Source organism: Cherax quadricarinatus, chromosome 79, assembly GCF_038502225.1.
Source record: "Cherax quadricarinatus isolate ZL_2023a chromosome 79, ASM3850222v1, whole genome shotgun sequence".
Classification (NCBI taxonomy): Eukaryota; Metazoa; Arthropoda; class Malacostraca; order Decapoda; family Parastacidae; genus Cherax; species Cherax quadricarinatus.
The window spans coordinates 21,426,204-21,448,525 of NC_091370.1; the positions used below are offsets into that span (position 1 = coordinate 21,426,204).

General features: G+C 41.5%; 1 protein-coding gene across 1 annotated transcript in view; it reads left to right on the top strand.

Annotated features, from left to right (window-relative positions):
• Nucleotides 1–22,322, top strand: part of LOC128702729 (uncharacterized) — a gene marked incomplete at its 3' end in the record, with an annotated part of 219,647 nt that overhangs the window by 22,827 nt on the left and 174,498 nt on the right.

The window sequence follows — 22,322 nt, forward strand, 5'->3', positions numbered from 1 at the left end:
AGAACTATGCTCTGAAAAATGCCATAATTGTGACCAACACCACCTACCTGAACCATAGTTGTCATTCCAATTTAACCCACCCAGGTAATTTCTCAGTCACATGAAGTCGGCCATGCGGAAGTCTGGGACAGAGATTTGATTGCAGTTATTTGGGTAATTCCATGATATATTGAAACTAAGTGATTTGTGATCACTTTCCCCAAGCTCATCATTAACCTCAAGATTAATAATTAGTGATTCCTTGTTGGCAAGAACTAAATCAAATAGATTATTTCCTCTAGTTGATTCTGTTACAAACTATTTTAAAAAGCAATCCTGAATCTTACCAAGAAAGTCACTAGATTTAAGATTTTCTGTCATATTGTTCCATTCAATTTGTCTAAAGTGAAAATTTCCTATTAAGATGACATTTTCATATAATAATAATAATAATAATAATAATAATAATAATAATAATAATAATAATAATAATATCTATATGTACTACAAGTACATGTACAAGGTATACAGGCTTAGCTGACATCAGTGACGTACTACTATATAGAAAGCCACTTGTTATGCTGAGCATTTCAGGCAAATTAGGTCAATTTTGTCCCAGGATGCGACTCACAACAGTCGACTAACACCCAGGTACCCATTTTAAACTGATGGGTGAACAGGGATAGGGACAGCAGATATCTTATGGAAACACATCCTTAATATTTTCCAGCCGTACCGGTGGAGATTTGAACTCCGAACCTCAGTGTGTGAGCTGAGTGCGCTAGCGATCGAGCTACGGGGCACCTTCTAAACTCCTTATGATTTTCGTCCCATAGCAGCTTACTGAACTCCCTATCAAGATTTGAGGGCATATAAATCACACCCATAATTAATTTATCATGACCCTTAAAAAACTGGAGCCAAAGAGATTCTGTGTTGATTCCTCTAAACTTATATCTTGTCTAACAAAACAATTTAAATTATCACTGACATTCACCGCCACTCCACGACCCTTCCTGTTGACCCTATTAGTGTGGAATAGTTTACAACCTTGTATGTTGCATTCAGAAGGCATTTCTCTATCTTTCAGGTTGAACCAGGTCTCTGTTATATCAAAAATATATATATTACCTATACATGCAGGTAATCTTAGCTCATCTATCTTATATCTTAGACTCCTACTATTAGTAGAGTAAAACTTAAGGGAGCTAGTCACTCTCTGCCCTCTACTGTCTCTCTTTGTTGATCAAATTGCTTTGCCTATATCAGCAACTTTATTTTAAATGTTGTCTATAAACATATCCCTGAGGTATCCTGGTAATATCTACTGTTTGCAACCCATGTATTGCAGCTTTATTGTTTCCCACACACACCCATACCTCTATAGTCTATCGGTTTAAAGTCCTTGACAAACCATACCACAGGCGGGGTAAGAACCTACGATCAGAGAGTCCCTAAACTCAAGACCGAGGCCATTGCTGACAAGTCAGCAATGGCCTAAATCGAGTTGGCTAATGTAACCACTCCAGGCCCTGAGAGATGTACCCCATCCCTTGCATACATGTCATGTTTGCCATTTAATTTGTCCCAGTTAGCAATGAATGGGATTGCAAATTCTTTGCAGTACCTGTCTAGCCAGCAATTTACACCAATTGAACTAGACATCCATTCATTTCCAACTCCCCTTCTAGGCAAGATGCTACATATGATTTTGACCTCTCCCTTAGACCTAATTACATCTATGGCTTACTTGTACTTATCCAGCAGTTCTACTCTCCTGCCCTTCCCGATATCACTTCCACCAGCACTAACACAGATGATGGGCTTGTTCCCATTACCTGACATAATATCCGACATGTTGACTATGTCATCAACACCAGCTCCTGGGAAGCACACTCTCTGTCTAACGTTCCTATTTCTGTTACAGAAAGCACTGTCCAAATATTTTACCTGTGACTCACCCTCAACCAGAATGTTCTTACATTGATTAGCAGGGGAGTTAATGGTACCTTTAACCTCACTAACCACTGAAGTACAGTCATCCTGGAGAACAGAGAATCGATTTCCTACCTTCAGATCTTCTTTATTAAGCTTCCTTATCTCGATACTTCTTCCTTTAGTAGAGACCACATTCCAGTTGAAGCGGTTGCCACTCTTCAGTTCACTGCTGGTAACCTTTATCTCCACACCGACTCCACTCTTCTCACATTCACTCCCAAACCCATCTATGCGAATTTTCAGCCTCCTATTTTCCTCTTGGAGAAGTAGAACCTCCTCCTTCAATACTTTAACCTGAGATTCCAAAACACTACAACAAATCTTTGTGCTCTTTAACGCTGCACACTAATCCCCCAGACAGCAAGAACAGGATGACTTTTCGTGACCACGGGGACGTTGCTCCTCGGGATACCCTCAAGGTAGACGCTAGAAAATTAAAGGTCATAGAAAATAGTGGATGGCCCCAAGATGTTAACGCGGATATTGATATCAACCTGTTGAGTGCTGAGCTTACCCAGGATCAACAGACAACACTATGTGGGGGAGCTAATAATGTTTACCTTGTCAGATATAGTACTGACAAACAGAGACTGTGACATCTTTCACTGTCGTATATCTCCTGGTGGAAATGTAGGATCTGACCATATCCCTGTTATAATACAACTACAAACTTCTCCATTTAGAATACCTGTAACTCCTAAACCCAATCTTAACACCCTAGGATTTGACCCCTTCAGGGCATATCTGGGTGACGATGAAATTGTGTCATTGGAAAATCTACCTTCCAGTGCAATTGATGATGCAATCAGGTCCCTGCACAATCGAATAATTGAAGCTACCAATGCAACTTGCCAATTAGCTTCCACAAAGATATACCAACAATATAAACCTACTAGAGAAATTAGAGACACTTTAAGAAATTATCAAGCAGAATGTCGAAGGCATCTTCAAACGCGACAACCACCAGCAGCTACACTGCACCGATTAAGGCACGAATTAATTAACATGATTAGTCAACACAAACGAGACATATGGAAATTTCTAGTTCTTCAAGCTAATCAATATAAACGTGAACCAGCAAAATTTTGGAGTAAGATCCGACAACTTTTAGGGGCAAAGCACAAGGTTCCTAACTACCTAGTTCATACCTTCACTGATGAGGATGATGAAGATGTTGAAATTAAACTTGACGATCCACAGGACCAGGCTAATTTGATGGGTGATGTATGGGAGAAAATTCTCTCCCACAATAACAGTCGTCAATTTAATAATAATCATTATCAGTTAGTAAATGAATGGAGAGAAGAGAACTTGGATGATCTACAACCACTACCTTCCATCGATACTTCAACTCTTGAAGATACCCACCCGCTTACTAGACCTATTACATTACTAGAGATAAGTCAGGTTATTGGAAGAATGAGAAATAGAGCCCCTGGCCTCTCTGGAATAACAATGAAACAAATAAAGTACCTACCTAGAAATTGCAAACAGTCCTTGGTAAATATCTTTAATGCCATCTTGGCCTCAGGACATTTTCCAGTTGTTTTTAAGACTGCTAGGATGATCTTTCTTGCTAAGCCCAATAAAGACATCCACCAACCTGGGAACTATAGACCTATATCTTTACTTGAAGTCACTGGAAAAGTTCTTGAGAAGGTCATTTCCAACAGATTGAACTACTATATGGAGTTTAATCACTTGTTTACTGAAAAACAATTTGGCTTTAGAACACATAGAGGTACCAATCATGCAATAAATGTTATTTTTGACACTGTAGCAAGTCTAAAACATCAGGGCAATCTTGCCTTAATTGCCACCAGAGATGTTCATAAAGCTTTTGATAGCTTATGGCATGATGGCCTTATATACAAACTCATTGACCTACCAGACCATAACTGGACTTTTCTCAGAGTAATTTATAATTTCTTAACTCAAAGAAAAATCATTCCCACCTTTCATGGCAAGTCGACAGAACCTTTTATACCGACGGCTGGTGTCCCACAAGGTTCTTGTCTCAGTCCACTTCTGTTTAACATTTATGTGAATGACCTTCCTCAACCAGAGTTTAATGACACAATTGTGACACAGTTTGCAGATGATGTTATTCATGTCGTCTCATCAACTCCAGTAACAGGAAAATACAAGTATGAGAGAGTCATAGAAAAAATGAATATTGAACTTCGTCGAACATCTAATTGGGAGAAGAAATGGAGAATTACGACTAATCCTGACAAGGTCCTTGTTAGCACGATATGATGTTTTGCATCAACCATCGAAGATAAAGGGGGTATCTCCATCAGAGGTACACCTGTAGCCATTAGAAACCCTAACAAGATCTTGGGATATGAAATAGACAGGCTGCTCCACTCAACATCTCATGTAACTAAAAAGATCAACACAGCCAAAGCCGGTCTTAGCAGACTCTTTCGATTCAATCAAGCCCCTCAACATGTCAAAAAACATCTGTATAAAATGATAATAAGACCTATACTCGAATACCCTTGTGTCCCAATGTCATTAACAACAAAGACCAACATGCTACGGTTACAAAGGGTCCAGAATAGAGCTCTTCGCTTTATTACCGATACCAGGAGGAGAGACAGAGTTAAAATGGCAGATTTACACACACAACAAGATATTACTGCCATAAATGTACGCCTTGACACCCTAAAAAAGAAACAACTTTATACAATGCAAGAACTATACATGCCAGATAGAGAACATCCTATACAAGTGATAAATACCACCGATTATACCATCAATACTCCTCCTCACAGGACTCAAAGAATGACTCTCCCACAGAGGGTTCGTCGTTTTATTCATAAAGATGATTACCCTCGACCCATGATATTGAGCAACTTACCTGATGAAGAAGATTGGATACCACCAGAACCCTTCTATGTATACTGAGAAAATCATCGCCCCCAATTAGGGAGACATCTTAAATAACTTTCTAATGTAAAATTATGCTATTGACTATTGTTGGACACCACCAATAAGAAGCTATGGTCACGAACTTATAAACTGGCCAGAAAATTATTGCCTTTCTTGTCGTATAAATATCCGTTGTGCAATCGCGAAAAAAAAAAAAGCAATTGCAACTTGTATAACTACTACCAATTCAGAGTCATGTACTTATATATCTGTTATATCTATGTGACTCTGATGGGTTAGTATTATACCCCTTAAAGAATATCTTATTAATTCACATACACTTTTTAAATTGCACCAAAGTGGTTGGGCCACTTACCTTTTATATCCTACCTCATCCCCCCCCCCTCCCACCCTTTTCCAATATTTCCATCCTTACCCATCCTTCTTCCTTACCCATCTCACCAAAGTTCTGGTCATCAGAACGAAACCTTGTCAAGTCTTTTTGCAACCCAGAAAAACAAGTGGAGCTATCTACGAAAACATTCAACATATTCAAAAGGTATAGTGTATGGGGCTTTGTTAGACCTGTGGAACAGAATTGTCCTCAAAGATCCCAGATATTAATTATGGACAAGGTACATTATAGTGGAAAAAACTGAACATGTTGTCAGAAGACAGGGAAACTTACGAACCCCTTAATAAGAATCCTTTGGACCAGGTTAATAATAAGTTTAATAAACAACTTAGAAGTTTACTGAGAAGCTATGAAGAACTGATTAACAGTAATCAGCTGCGTCGAAGAAACTGCCTTATATGTATGGTTTGATTCAAACCTGTAAGCTCTAATTTTGAGTGAGACTTATTAGCTTGGTTGGGGTCGGCGAAATACATCCTTTCAAAAGATTTGGTAAAAATATTAACTCCAGCACTTGGCAACATCTCTGAAGCCCACGTATGAAACATACAGTATATTAACATGTATAATGATATTACACTCGTGTGTTTTGACGTCATGGTGTTATTCACTCGAGTCCTTGTTCTTAACCTGTTATCTTATCTGGAAGAAGAATTAGACGAGTTCCTCATGCCATTCGATAACAACACTAGTATTGAGTTGACTAAGTTGTGTGTAGTTGATTACAAGTTTGAAGGGAAATATTATTCTCAAGGGCAGGAATAGCTATGGGAAATCCATTGTCCCCTCTATTAAGCATTCTGTATATGCAGTTTTTTAAGACTAAGTTGTTGAAAGATATCCTGCCCCGTGAAGAAGCTAAGTGGTTCAGATATATAGATGATATCTTGTGTCTTCGGCCGAAAGATATGGACCTGAACACATTTTTACTGAGACTTGATGCTCTTGTCCCGTCTATTACATTTACTATGGAGAAAGAAGTGGACGTTAAACATCCATTCTTAGATGTTCTGATCCATCGTGCTGACAGGATGTTTAAGTTTACAGTATATAAGAAGGCTACTAATGTTTACTCATATATCCATTGCCACTCTAATCACGAAACGAGTAAGAGGGAGTGTCTTGTGCACTATATTTTTGAGAGCTTACCGAGTGTGCAGCTCAAAGTTCTAGACGAATATTTAGGAAAATCTTCGATACTGCTACAAAACTGTTTTCCGGTGGACCGTGACTTGGTGGGAAAGCTCATGCTTCACATGCTGAAGTCCGGGTTTAATTCACGGTAATGGTGGAAATACTGAGCGTGTTTCCTTACACCGGTTGTCCATGTTCACCCACCAGTAAAATTGGGTACCTGGGTGTTAGTGGACTGGTGTGGGTCGCATCCCGGGACAAAACTGACCTAATTTGCCCGAAATGCTCAGCATAACAAGAGGATTTCTTTACAGTAGTGTGCCACTGATGTCAACTAGAAGAAAGTGAACAAGGGAACTCAGATCAGGTGGCAGAACTTGGGAACGAGACAGAACCAATAAATATAGGTAGTCAGAACATTTGCAGTTACTATGCTAAAAGTATGTGCCTATATGGCAGAGATTGTTGGAATAAACACACCAGAAAATGTGCGAACATGTTGAGGAAGGGAAAGTGTCATTTCAACAAAGACTGCAGCAGGTACTTCCATCCAGTAATGTGTAAAGCTTCAACGCAGTCCAGAGAATGTTATGACCTGACCTGCCCAGATCATCATGTAAAAGGAACGCGGCGCTACAGAGTTAGCAGAGAAAGGGAAAATGAACAGCATTCTTTTTTAGACAAGAGAAAAGATCGAAACAAAGGAAGAGACAAACAGGGGGAATGGTACAGAGAGGACAGGTGAGCAGTAAAATGGGGCATACCAAACCAGGCATCAGCCCGTCAAGGCCAAATAAGCAAACAAGCGCGAAGCCAGTACTGGAGAAACCAGGGGAGTGTACACCAGGGGACATACCAGGTAGTACACCACCAGTGGTACTAATGAAACACAAAGCCAGACAAAACATCCCACTTGGTGATTGCTTCATGTCTGCAAATATACAGGGTTTGAAATCAAATAAAAATGACAAAGTTAGTTATGTCAGTGGACTCCTGACAGAAGCGAATACCATGTTCGGAACATTTACAAAAACACATACAAGGGATGTTTTGGATGGAGAGATAAAGATAGAAAACTACAACATGTATAGATGTGATAGAATCAATAGGTCACAGGGAGGAGTAGGAATCTATGTAAAGGATACTTTCTGTTGTACAGAAGTGCTGAATTCTACGAATGATAGAGTAGAAATTCTAGGCATTAAAGTTGAAAATAGGAATTTGGATATTATCCTAGTATACAAACTACCATCGGCAACTGCTGAGGAATTCACAGATCAGTTAAGTAAGTAAGATAGATAGCTATCTCGATTGGCTAGAAAGTTCTACACCAAATATTTTACTCCTTGGAGATTTTAATCTCCCTCATGTAAAATGGAAGATGGGACAACGTAATGTTATACCAGAAATATTTGCGGGACGCACCCTGGCTCAACAGGCACATACCAGGGAACTAATGAGGTTTTGTGAAAAGTACTCTTTAAACCAACAGGTAATTGATCCCACTAGAAATGAAAATACTCTGGATTTGATATTCACAAACAATGAGGAACTGATCAGAGACATAACAGTTTCCAAAACTATTTACTCTGATCATAACATCATAGAGGTTCAAACTAGTATTAACTCAGGGGTAGGAAACTGCATCACTAAAGTTACAGACGGGATGTTCAGTAAGTTTAATTTTAACAACCACAGAATTAACTGGGGAAAAATAAACCAAGAGCTACAGACATACCCTGGGAATCAGACATGAGCGACCTAAATCCCCACCTAGAGAAGATGAATACAGAAGCATACAAAGTATGTATTAAACATGTACCATTGAGGAAACCCAGAGGAAGATCAGATATATAGAGAGAGAGCGTAGGAGATGGTACAAAAGAAGAAAACGGGTTACTGAACTGCTTAAAAACACAAACATGCTACAACAGAGGAAAGATAAACTTAGCAGAGTGATCACTGAATTAGAGCAAAACTTAGGATGTCATACCTCACAGAAGAAGTACAAACGGAACAAAAGGCCATACAGGATATTGCAAGAAACCCAAAATATTTTTATTCCTACGCAAAATCTAAGCTAAGAACTACCTGTAGAATTGGACCACTACTGAGAGGAGATTCGTATACTGACGATGAACAGGAAATGAGCGAAATCCTAGAAGAACAGTATGAGTCGGTGTTCAGCAACCCACTAAATGACAGCAAGGTAGAAAATGCAGAAATATTTTTCACTCCAGAAGAAGGCCGAGCAGACCAACTAACTGACATTAGTACAAATCCCATAGATTTCGAAAAAGAAATGGAAAACATGCCCACTCACTCAGCACCTGGACCAGATTCATGGAATGCTCTGTTTATAAAGAAGTGCAAAGTACCACTAGCACGAGCCCTCTGTAGGTGAAATACCGGAGGTCTTAAAGAGTGCAGACATAGCTCCTTTGCACAAAAGAGGTACTAGAGCACTAGCTAAAAATTACAGACCAGTAGCCCTAACCTCTCACATCATAAAAATCTTCGAAAGAGTGATGAGACGGCAGGTTGCAAATTTCATGGAGCAGCACAACCAACATAACCTGAACCAGCATGGTTTTAGAGCAGGACGATCATGTCTGTCACAGCTGCTGAACCATTATGACAGAATTACGGAGGCACTGGAAGACGACCAAAACGCAGATGTGATTTACACAGATTTTGCAAAGGCGTTTGACAAATGCGATCATGGAGTGATAGCGCACAAAATGAGGGTCATGGGCATTACGGGGAAGGTAGGCAGATGGATTTTCGGTTTTCTAACACACACAACACAAAAAGTAGTAGTGAACAGGGCAAGATCCAGCATCAGCGAGGTAAAAAAGCTCAGTGCCCCAAGGCACTGTCCTGGCATCTGCTTTTCCTCATCCTCATAGCAGACATAGACAAAAGCACCCGGCACACTTTTGTATCATCATTTGCAGATGACACTAAAATAAGCATGAAAGTCAGTACGGTAGAGGACACTGAAAAAGTACAGGAAGACATAAACAGGGTTTTCCAGTGGGCAGTGGAAAACAACATGATGTTCAATGGTGATTAGTTCCAGCTGCTTAGTTATGGAAAGAATGAAGAACTCAAAAGGAACACTATATACAAAACTCAAGAGGGTCACCAAATAGAACGTAAGGAACACGTAAAAGACCTATGAATAATTATGTCAGTGGACCTTTCTTTTAAAGACCATAACAAGACAAAGATCACGACAGCCAGGAAGATGACTGGGTGGGTATTGAGAACTTTCAAAACAAGGGAAACAATGCCGATGGTGACACTTCAAATCGCTAGTGCTCCCTCACTTAGAATATTGCTCGGTGCTGACGGCCTCGTTCAGGGCAGGAGAAATATCGGAGCTGGAACAAATACAGAGATCGTTTAAGGCTCACATTGAGCCAGTAAAGCACCTAAACTACTGGGAACGCCTGCAAGTCTTGATCATGTAATCATTGGAACGGAGGGGAGAGAGGTACATGATAATATATACCTGGAAGGTACTCGAGGGCTTGGTCCCAAATCTTCACACTGCCACAACAACATAATGGAGTGAGAGATATGGGAGGAAGTGTAAAATAAACCCAGTGAGGAGCAGGGGTGCAGTGGGCACAATAAGGGAACACTGTATCAACATCCTGGGTCCCAGACTTTTCAACATCTTACCAGAAGATATCACAAACACTGCTGGAACAAGTGTTGAAGCCTTCAAGAGGAAACTAGACAAGTATCTTCACCAGGTGCCAGATCAACCAGGCTCTGATGGATATGTGAGGCAGCGGGCCTCCAGCAGCAACAGCCTGGTTGACCAGGCGAGCACCAGACGAGCCTGGCCCATGGCTGGGCTCAGAGTAGATATAATCTCGAATTTCTTCAAAGGTATATCAAAGGTAACTATGGTCTGTATACCTTGTACATAATGATGATATTATTATTATTATTATTATTATTATTATTATTATTATTATTATTATTATTATTATTATTATCCTAAGGAGTTTGTAGAAAGTCTTTGCTCAAGAGTTGAGTGGGATAGTAAACTATAGATGTTTCCCACTGGATAAACTATAGATGTTTCCCACTGGATAAACTATAGATGTTTCCCACTGGATAAACTATAGATGTTTCCCACTGGATAAACTACAGATGTCTCCTACTGGATAAACTATAGATGTTTCCCACTGGATAAACTATAGATGTCTCCCACTGGATAAATTATAGATGTCTCCCACTGGATAAACTATAGATGTCTCCCACTGGATAAACTATAGATGTTTCCCACTGGATAAACTATAGATGTCTCCCACTGGATAAATTATAGATGTCTCCCACTGGATAAACTATAGATGTCTCCCACTGGATAAACTATAGATGTCTCCCACTGGATAAATTATAGATGTCTTCCACTGGATAAATTATAGATGTCTCCCACTGGATAAATTATACATGTCTCCCACTGGATAAATTATAGATGTCTCCCACTGGATAAATTATAGATGTCTCCCACTGGATAAATTATAGATGTCTCCCACTGGATAAATTATAGATGTCTCCCACTGGATAAATTATAGATGTCTCCCACTGGATAAATTATAGATGTCTCCCACTGGATAAATTATAGATGTCTCCCACTGGATAAATTATAGATGTCTCCCACTGGATAAATTATAGATGTCTCCCACTGGATAAATTATAGATGTCTCCCACTGGATAAATTATAGATGTCTCCCACTGGATAAATTATAGATGTCTCCCACTGGATAAACTATAGATGTCTCCCACTGGATAAACTATAGATGTCTCCCACTGGATAAACTATAGATGTCTCCCACTGGATAAACTATAGATGTCTCCCACTGGATAAACTATAGATGTCTCCCACTGGATAAACTATAGATGTCTCCCACTGGATAAACTATAGATGTCTCCCACTGGATAAACTATAGATGTCTCCCACTGGATAAACTATAGATGTCTCCCACTGGATAAACTATAGATGTCTCCCACTGGATAAACTATAGATGTCTCCCACTGGATAAACTATAGATGTCTCCCACTGGATAAACTATAGATGTTTCCCACTGGATAAACTATAGATGTTTCCCACTGGATAAACTATAGATGTCTCCCACTGGATAAACTATAGATGTCTCCCACTGGATAAACTATAGATGTTTCCCACTGGATAAACTATAGATGTCTCCCACTGGATAAACTATAGATGTCTCCCACTGGATAAACTATAGATGTCTCCCACTGGATAAACTATAGATGTTTCCCACTGGATAAACTATAGATGTCTCCCACTGGATAAACTATAGATGTCTCCCACTGGATAAACTATAGATGTCTCCCACTGGATAAACTATAGATGTCTCCCACTGGATAAACTATAGATGTCTCCCACTGGATAAACTATAGATGTCTCCCACTGGATAAACTATAGATGTCTCCCACTGGATAAACTATAGATGTCTCCCACTGGATAAACTATAGATGTCTCCCACTGGATAAACTATAGATGTCTCCCACTGGATAAACTATAGATGTCTCCCACTGGATAAACTATAGATGTTTCCCACTGGATAAACTATAGATGTTTCCCACTGGATAAACTATAGATGTCTCCCACTGGATAAACTATAGATGTTTCCCACTGGATAAACTATAGATGTTTCCCACTGGATAAACTATAGATGTTTCCCACTGGATAAACTATAGATGTCTCCCACTGGATAAACTATAGATGTTTCCCACTGGATAAACTATAGATGTCTCCCACTGGATAAACTATAGATGTCTCCCACTGGATAAACTATAGATGTCTCCCACTGGATAAACTATAGATGTCTCCCACTGGATAAACTATAGATGTTTCCCACTGGATAAACTATAGATGTTTCCCACTGGATAAACTATAGATGTCTCCCACTGGATAAACTATAGATGTTTCCCACTGGATAAACTATAGATGTCTCCCACTGGATAAACTATAGATGTTTCCCACTGGATAAACTATAGATGTTTCCCACTGGATAAACTATAGATGTCTCCCACTGGATAAACTATAGATGTCTCCCACTGGATAAACTATAGATGTCTCCCACTGGATAAACTATAGATGTCTCCCACTGGATAAACTATAGATGTCTCCCACTGGATAAACTATAGATGTCTCCCACTGGATAAACTATAGATGTCTCCCACTGGATAAACTATAGATGTCTCCCACTGGATAAACTATAGATGTCTCCCACTGGATAAACTATAGATGTCTCCCACTGGATAAACTATAGATGTTTCCCACTGGATAAACTATAGATGTTTCCCACTGGATAAACTATAGATGTTTCCCACTGGATAAACTATAGATGTCTCCCACTGGATAAACTATAGATGTTTCCCACTGGATAAACTATAGATGTCTCCCACTGGATAAACTATAGATGTTTCCCACTGGATAAACTATAGATGTTTCCCACTGGATAAACTATAGATGTCTCCCACTGGATAAACTATAGATGTCTCCCACTGGATAAACTATAGATGTTTCCCACTGGATAAACTATAGATGTCTCCCACTGGATAAACTATAGATGTTTCCCACTGGATAAACTATAGATGTCTCCCACTGGATAAACTATAGATGTCTCCCACTGGATAAACTATAGATGTTTCCCACTGGATAAACTATAGATGTCTCCCACTGGATAAACTATAGATGTCTCCCACTGGATAAACTATAGATGTTTCCCACTGGATAAACTATAGATGTCTCCCACTGGATAAACTATAGATGTTTCCCACTGGATAAACTATAGATGTCTCCCACTGGATAAACTATAGATGTCTCCCACTGGATAAACTATAGATGTTTCCCACTGGATAAACTATAGATGTCTCCCACTGGATAAACTATAGATGTTTCCCACTGGATAAACTATAGATGTCTCCCACTGGATAAACTATAGATGTTTCCCACTGGATAAACTATAGATGTCTCCCACTGGATAAACTATAGATGTCTCCCACTGGATAAACTATAGATGTTTCCCACTGGATAAACTATAGATGTCTCCCACTGGATAAACTATAGATGTTTCCCACTGGATAAACTATAGATGTCTCCCACTGGATAAACTATAGATGTCTCCCACTGGATAAACTATAGATGTCTCCCACTGGATAAACTATAGATGTCTCCCACTGGATAAACTATAGATGTCTCCCACTGGATAAACTATAGATGTTTCCCACTGGATAAACTATAGATGTCTCCCACTGGATAAACTATAGATGTTTCCCACTGGATAAACTGTAGATGTCTCCCACTGGATAAACTATAGATGTCTCCCACTGGATAAACTATACATGTCTCCCGCTGGATAAACTATAGTCTCCCACTGGATAAATTATAGGTTTCTCCCACTGGATAAACTATAGATGTCTCCCACTGGATAAACCATAGATGTCTCCCACTGGATAAACTATAGATGTCTCCCACTGGATAAACTATAGATGTTTTCCACTGGATAAACTATAGATGTCTCCCACTGGATAAACTATAGATGTATCCCACTTGATAAACTATACATGTCTCCCACTGGATAAACTATAGATGTCTCCCACTGGATAAACTATAAATGTCTCCCACCGGATAAACTATTTATGTCTCCCATTGGATAAACTATAGATGTCTCCCACTGGATAAACTAAAGATGTCTCCCACTGGAAAAACTATTCATGCCTCCCACTGGATAAACTACAGATGTCTCCCACTGGATAAACTACAGATGTCTCCCACTGGATAAACTATTCATGTCTCCCACTGGATAAACTACAGATGTCTCCCACTGGATAAACTATTCGTCTCCCACTGGATAAACTACAGATGTCTCCCACTGGATAAACTATTCATGTCTCCCACTGGATAAACTATTCATGTCTCCCTTGTGTTTTAAGCGAGTCAACTATAGACTTTTTTTTCAACATTACAGAATTTTCCTAAGACAGTTACCAAATATATCTTTATTCAGAACTTATAAAATTTTATGTCTCATTAAAGTCTGGCCGATTTTTTGATAAGTGTTATGGCAGTAATGTTATGTTCATTATCATTACCACATTATCAGTGCTTGTGGGCTGGCCATCTACCGCTGCAGTGCTCTGCCTTCATTCACTTTTCTGGCACTTGGCACTGTTCTGCTGGAAATAAATGGTATAAAATACCGACACAATGGCAATATAAAAACAAATGCAGTATAATGTGATCCTTTATTGACTACGTTTCGCCCACACAGTGGGCTTTTTCAAGTCACAAACAGAACTACCTGGGGTGGAAGGAACGCGAGTATTTATAGTCCGGCTGAGGTCAGGTGAAGAATGCTGCATATGATGATGTACCGAGTGGGGTTATAGAGTCTAAAAACTTGGGTAGCTTGGAAAGGAGATTGGATAAGTTTGTGAGCAGACCTTCTACAGTGTTCTTATGTGGGATAGCGATGAAGAAGTTTCTTGGCAAGTGGTTCAGCTATGTTATAGAAGCCACTATTCTGGTTGAAGTTGTCGGATATAGAAATAAGTGATGATTCCAGGATTCTTCGGTATTGAGTGTTGTCTTCTGTGGCGATAAGTCTTGAGTTTCTGTAGTTTATCAAGTGGTTGTGTGAATTACGGTGTTGTACGCAGGCATTCCTTGTGTCGTCAGACCTGCTTGCGTATTGGTGTTCTGAAATACGTGTTTGGAGGTCCTTTGATGTTTCGCCCACGTATAACTTGTTGCAGCCATTACAAGGGATTATGTATACCCCTGCAGAGGATGGAGGCTTGTCCTGCCTACTACTGGTGATGTCCACTATCCTCGTCACTTCATCAGAGACTGCAGACGGCGAGCATTAAACATCTTCAACACACCCAGAGAAGACACTGCCGAGAAGAGATACATAGTCCTTCCCACCTACTCCATTGCCAAACATGTTTCCAACATCTTTGCCAAAACATCATTCCAAGTATCTACCTCCACAACCACGACCATCAAGGACATCACCAGTAGTAGGCAGGACAAGCCTCCATCCTCTGCAGGGGTATACATAATCCCTTGTAATGGCTGCAACAAGTTATACGTGGGCGAAACATCAAGGGACCTCCAAACACGTATTTCAGAACACCAATACGCAAGCAGGTCTGACGACACAAGGAATGCCTGCGTACAACACCGTAATTCACACAACCACTTGATAAACTACAGAAACTCAAGACTTATCGCCACAGAAGACAACACTCAATACCGAAGAATCCTGGAATCATCACTTATTTCTATATCCGACAACTTCAACCAGAATAGTGGCTTCTATAACATAGCTGAACCACTTGCCAAGAAACTTCTTCATCGCTATCCCACATAAGAACACTGTAGAAGGTCTGCTCACAAACTTATCCAATCTCCTTTCCAAGCTACCCAAGTTTTTAGACTCTATAACCCCACTCGGTACATCATCATATGCAGCATTCTTCACCTGACCTCAGCCGGACTATAAATACTCGCGTTCCTTCCACCCCAGGTAGTTCTGTTTGTGACTTGAAAAACGTAGTCAATGAAGGATCACATTATACTGCATTTGTTTTTATATTGCCACTGTTCTGCTGCCTGGCATCACATACCTCAGTCGAGCTAGAAATCGTTCCATTGAACGAATCTGCGTGAACTTCGTAATTATTTCTGCAACACTGCAAGATTGTCAAGATTGCAACACAAAAGGCCTAGAACTATCATTCATCTCCCTCTGTAATTGTTCTTCATCTTGTATCTGTTGTTAACGATAACACTGATCAACAGTCATAATGCTTCCGAGACCAGAGTAACAATTTCCAACTAATTTTAGGTCAATGATAAAGAATATCAATGTTAAAATTGTTAGCCCTAGTTTTCAGTATAGACCTACGTGTCACAACAGGTTCCAACACCTACGTGTCACAACAGGTTCCAACACCTACGTGTCACAACAGGTTCCAACACCTACGTGTCACAACAGGTTCCAACACCTACGTGTCACAACAGGTTCCAACACCTACGTGTCACAACAGGTTCCAACACCTACGTGTCACAACAGGTTCCAACACCTACGTGTCACAACAGGTTCCAACACCTACGTGTCACAACAGGTTCCAACACCTACGTGTCACAACAGGTTCCAACACCTACGTATCACAACAGGTTCCAACACCTACGTGTCACAACAGGTTCCAACACCTACGTGTCACAACAGGTTCCAACACCTACGTGTCACAACAGGTTCCAACACCTACGTGTCACAACAGGTTCCAACACCTACGTGTCACAACAGGTTCCAACACCTACGTGTCACAACAGGTTCCAACACCTACGTGTCACAACAGGTTCCAACACCTACGTGTCACAACAGGTTCCAACACCTACGTGTCACAACAGGTTCCAACACCTACGTGTCACAACAGGTTCCAACACCAACGTGTCACAACATGTTCCAACAGGTTTGTGGCAGTGTTACCACACTCACAGTCTCACTGATCTTCAATATTGTTCCAGCAGTCATAGAAGGTGGTTATGATGTGCAAGTTTATATTTTGAGGTGAACGGCAGGTGATTTTCTTTGTCAAACACTTTTTAAACTTAAAATAAATATTCAATGAGCTTGCTATTGATATGCATATGAAGCATATACACCACATATACACCACATATACACCACATATACACCACATATGAAAGAAACATATGAGAATATAAAACATGTGTTGCAATGTATGAAATATGACCAACATCAATGGCAGCTCTGTGATAACTTGAAGGTTGTTGCTCTTGTGATGGGCTTGCAGGGCAGATACACCAAGTGCTGCTGCTTTCTATGTGACTGAGACAGCCGTGCAAGAGGTTCCCACTACATCAGGAGAGACTGGTCACCTCGTCAGTCACTGGAGTCTGGCATGTAAAATATTCAACATCCACCTCTCATTGAACCAAGCAAAATTTTGCTACCAACATAAAACTTGGGCTCATGAAAAACTTTGTAAAAGCTATGGACAAATCCGGTCAGGGATTCAAGTATTTAACATCAAAATTCCCCTCACTGGGCGACGCTAAGATAAGTGAGGGAGACGTCAATGGTCCTCAGATTCGAGAGCTTCTTAAAGATGGTGACTTTGAATCAGACTTTCATGGGGAGGAGAAAGCTGCTTGGGAAGCTTTCGAGTTAGTGGCGAAGTGATTTCTGGGAAACAGAAGGGAAGGCAACTATGAAAAATTGGTGGAAAACCTCATCAAGGCTTACAAGAACATGGAATGTAATATGTCACTTAAGATCCACTTTTTGGACTCACATTTAGACTTTTTTCCAGCGAACTGTGAGGCAGTTAGTGACGAACATGGTGAAAAGTTCCACCAAGATACAGTGGACCCCCGCATAACGATCACCTCCGAATGCGACCAATTATGTAAGTGTATTTATGTAAGTGTGTTTGTACGTGTATGTTTGTGGGTCTGAAATGGACTAATCTACTTCACAATATTCCTTATGGGAACAAATTCGGTCAGTACTGGCACCTGAACATACTTCTGGAGTGAAAAAATATCGTTAACCGGGGGTCCACTGTATTTCAACCATGGAGAATGGCACCAGGGCAAATGGGGCACAAGAATGCTTGCAGACTTTTGCTGGACATTGACAATAGATCATTCTTCAGTCCACTATAACCATCAAGCAAAAACGCTGAGAGTAGGTACGGCAGGGAGTAGGTACGGCAGAGAGTAGGTGCGGCAGGGAGTAGGTATGGCAGAGAGTAGGTACAGCAGAGAGTAGGTACGGCAGGGAGTAGGTACGGAAGGGAGTAGGTACGGCAGGGAGTAGGTACGGCAGGGAGTAGGTACGGCAGAGAGTAGGTACGGCAAAGAGTAGGTACGGTAGAGAGTATGTACGGCAGAGAGTATGTACAGCAGAGAGTAGGTACGGCAGGGAGTAGGTACGGCAGGGAGTAGGTACGGCAGAGAGTAGGTACGTCAAAGAGTAGGTACGGCAGAGAGTATGTACAGCAGAGATTAGATACGGCAGGGAGTAGGTACGGCAGAGAGTAGGTGCGGCAGAGTAGGTACGGGAGACAGTAGGTACGGCAGTGTAGGTACAGCAGATAATAGGTACGGCAGAGTAGGTACAGCAGACAGTAGGTACGGCAGATAGTAGGAGCGGCAGAGTAGGTACGGCAGATAGTATGTACGGCAGATAGTAGGTACGACAGATAGTAGATACGACAGATAGTAGGTACGGCAGAGTAGGTACGGCAGAGAGTAGGTACGGCAGAGTAGGTACGGCAGAGAGTAGGTACGGCAGAGAGTAGGTACGGCAGAGAGTAGGTACGGCAGAGAGTAGGTACGGCAGGGTAGGTACGGCAGAGAGTAGGTACGGCAGAGAGTAGGTACGGCAGAGAGTAGGTACGGCAGAGAGTAGGTACGGCAGAGAGTAGGTACGGCAGGGAGTAGGTACGGCAGAGAGTAGGTACGGCAGGGAGTAGGTGCGAATTAGAGTTTCAAACATACTAACACATATTGAACGTTATAATAAAATAATCAAATATTACATGTCTCGTGATAATTAGATTCAGGACATGAAAATACATAAGAATTAACTAATCTCATTTAAGAAGCATAGAATTTTTCAAGAATTGTTGACCAGTGTAATTGCACATAAACAGTAGACCATCGATTACAATGGTATCCTTTAAAAAGTTTTCTCCGTTACACTATTATCAAATTGCGGTATATTTTCATTTTACACTTCGTAAAATTTAATTTAAGCGGTTCTGCGTCTCGGTGTGGAAAAATTTCAGCTCTGTCAGCTGGACGGCGGGATGTTTCCCGGTGTGTAGTAAGAGATGGACAGTCTGCCTGTGGGTCAAGCCAATGTCTTTTATGGCGTAAGTTTATTCAGGTATACACAAATACAGTTACTTAGATTATCATACTTAGTAGCATACGTGTAGAGAACCTGGGATAACCCAAAAAAAGTCAGACAAAGTGACTTATTTCCATTGGGGTCCTTTGGAGGTCCTAGTTTGCTACCCTGCCACAAGTGCTTTGCATATACGCATGTACGGTCCTGTGCAGTACCCATCATTGTCTGTGAATCGGGTTTTGGTCTTTTCATTGCTATACATTACATCTGCTAAGGAACCATGGCACCCCCGTGGCCTGGTGGCTAAAGCTCTTGCTTCACACGGCGAGGGTCTGGGTTCGATTCGCGGCAAAGGTAGAAACATTGGGCGTGTTTCTTTACACCGGTTGTCTATGTTCACCATCAGTTAAATGGGTACCTGGGTGTTAGTGTACTGGTGTGGGTAGCATCCTGGGACAAAACTGACGTAATTTGCCCGAAATGCTGTGTGTGTGTGTACTCACCTAGTTGAGGTTGCAGGGGTCGAGTTCAAGCTCCTGGCCCCGCCTCTTCACTGGTCGCTACTAGGTCATTCTCCCTGAACCTTGAGCTCTATCATACCTCTGCTTAAAGCTATGTATGGATCCTGCCTCCACTACATCGCTTCCCAAACTATTCCACTTCCTGACTACTCTGTGGTTGAAGAAATACTTCCTAACATCCCTGTGATTCATCTGTGTCTTCAACTTCCAACTGTGTCCCCTTGTTACTGTGTCCAATCTCTGGAACATCCTGTCTTTGTCCACCTTGTCAATTCCTCTCAGTATTTTGTATGTCGTTATTATGTCCCCCCTATCTCTCCTGTCCTCCAGTGTCGTCAGGTTGATTTCCCTTAACCTCTCCTCATAGGACATACCGCTTAGCTCTGGGACTAGTCTTGTTGCAAACCTTTGCACTTTCCCTAGTTTCTTTACGTGCTTGGCTAGGTGTGGGTTCCAAACTGGTGCCGCATACTCCAATATGGGCCTAACATACACGGTGTACAGGGTCCTGAACGATTTCTTATTAAGATGTCGGAATGATGTTCTGAGGTTTGCTAGGCGCCCATATGCTGCAGCAGTTATTTGGTTGATGTGCGCTTCAGGAGATGTGCCTGGTGTTATACTCACCCCAAGATCTTTTTCCTTGAGTGAGGTTTGTAGTCTCTGGCCCCCTAGAATGTACTCCGTCTGCGGTCTTCTTTGCCCTTCCCCAATCTTCACGACTTTGCACTTGGTGGGGTTGAACTCCAGGAGCCAATTGCTGGACCAGGTCTGCAGCGTGTCCAGATCCCTTCGTAGTTCTGCCTGGTCTTCGATCGAACTAACTGTTCTCATCAACTTCACGTCATCTGCAAACAGGGACAATTTGGAGTCTATTCCTTCCGTCATGTCGTTCACAAATACCAGAAACAGCACTGGTCCTAGGACTGACTCCTGTGGGACCCCGCTGGTCACAGGTGCCCACTCTGACACCTCGCCACGTACCATGACTCGCTGTTGTCTTCCTGACAAGTATTCCCTGATCCATTGTAGTGCCTTCCCTGTTATCTCTGTTTGGTCCTCCAGTTTTTGCACTAATCTCTTGAGTGGAACTGTGTCAAACGCCTTCTTGCAGTCCAAGAAAATGCAATCCACCCATCCCTCTCTCTCTTGTCTTACTGCTGTCACCATGTCATAGAACTCCAGTAGGTAAATTAGACACATGTGCAACTCTTGGGTATCTTTATTGAGGAAACGTTTCGCCACACAGTGGCTTCATCAGTCCATACGAGGGATAAACTTGAACAGGAGGAGAATGAGGTAATCAGTCCCTCAACCTTGAGGGACTGATTACCTGAATCCAAATTGGCTGCTGTTGATGAGATCATTCCTTTCTCGGTGTTCCACCACTCTTCTGAAAATCTTCTCCATGACTTTGCATACTATGCATGTCAGTGACACTGGTCTGTAGTTTAGTGCTTCATGTCTGTCTCCTTTTTTAAAGATTGGGACTACATTTGCTGTCTTTCATGCCTCAAGCAATCTCCCTGTTTCGATAGATGTATTGAATATTGTTGTTAGGGGTACACATAGCGCCCTTGCTCGCTCTCTCAGGACTCATGGAGAGATGTTATCCAGCCCCATTGCCTTTGAGGTATCTAGCTCACTCAGAAGTCTCTTCACTTCTTCCTCGGTTGTGTGTACTGTGTCCAGCACTTGGTGGTGTGCCCCACCTCTCCGTCTTTCTGGAGCCCCTTCTGTCTCCTCTGTGAACACTTCTTTTAATCTCTTGTTGAGTTCCTCACATACTTCACGGTCATTACTTGTTCTTTCTCCTCCTTCCTTCCTTAGCCTGATTACCTGGTCCTTGACTGTTGTTTTCCTCCTGATGTGGCTGTATAACAGTTTCGGGTCAGATTTGGCTTTCGCTGCTATGTCGTTTTCATATTGTCGTTGGGCCTCCCTTCTTATCTGTGCATATTCATTTCTGGCTCTACGACTGCTCTCCTTATTCTCCTGGGTCCTTTGCCTTCTATATTTCTTCCATTCCCTAGCACACTTGGTTTTTGCCTCCCTGCACAATTGGGTGAACCATGGGCTCATCCGTCATCTCATTAACTGACTTCCCTGCCAGTTCTCTGTCCCACTGAACCCCGTGCAGGAAGTTCCTCATTCCCGTGTAGTCCCCTTTCTTGTAGTTTGGCTTCATTCATCCTGGCCTTCCTGCTTCCCCCTCCACTTGTAGCTCTACTGTGTATTTGAAGCTTAAAACCACATGATTGCTGGCCCCAAGGAGTCTTTCATATGTGATGTCCTCAATATCTTCACTACTCAAGGTGAATACTAAGTCCAGTCTTGCTGGTTCATCTTTTCCTCTCTCTCTTGTAGTGTCCCTTACGTGTTGGTACATGAAGTTTTTCAGTATCACCTCCATCATCTTAGCCCTCCATGTATCTTGGCCCCCATGTGGCTCCA